Genomic DNA, 663 nt, shown 5'->3' with positions numbered 1-663 from the left:
CTTACAACTAGCAGGTGCTCATTAATAGCAGCAATGGCACTCCAGCGCCAGCAACTACAAATAGTGACCCCGGAGAGCGGCCGTTCTCGCCGCTAGCAGCGGGATTGCATGCCGACCGCCGCCGACCTCGCTGCCTGCTGGTCGCCACTACCGTCACCACCGCCCACATTGCCTGCTGGTCGCCACCGCCACCAACCTCCCTTCCTGCTATGCCGCTGCCGCAGCAGCCTGCTGAGTTGCTGTCTGTTCCGGACGCCCGCTGAGTCACCGCCGCAGACCTCCCCTCCTGCTGAGCCGCTACCTCCGCCGCAGCAGCCTGCTGAGTCACTGCCTATCCCGGACGACAGCTGAATCGCCGCTACCCCTACCGCCGCCGGAGCAGCCTGCTGATTCGCTGCCTGTCCCGGACGCCTGCCGAGTCGCCGCTACTGCTGCCGTCCCCCCCACCCCCACCCCCATCCTTCTGAGCCACTATTGCCGCCGCCGGCCCGCCCACTGAGTCACCAACACCGCTGCCGGCCTCCTCTCCTGCTGAGCAGCCACCGCCGCCGCAGCACCCTGCTGAGCCACCGCCATCACCGCCACCTGCCCAAGACCGCTCGCTGAGTCGCCGCCGTCTGTCCCAGACCGTCCGCTGAGTCAACGCCGCCTGTCTCGGACTGC

This window comes from Oratosquilla oratoria, chromosome 30, assembly GCF_046742065.1.
Source record: "Oratosquilla oratoria isolate Oo_2021 chromosome 30, ASM4674206v1, whole genome shotgun sequence".
Lineage (NCBI taxonomy): Eukaryota > Metazoa > Arthropoda > Malacostraca > Stomatopoda > Squillidae > Oratosquilla > Oratosquilla oratoria.
Note: the sequence above shows the minus strand (reverse complement) of the source record.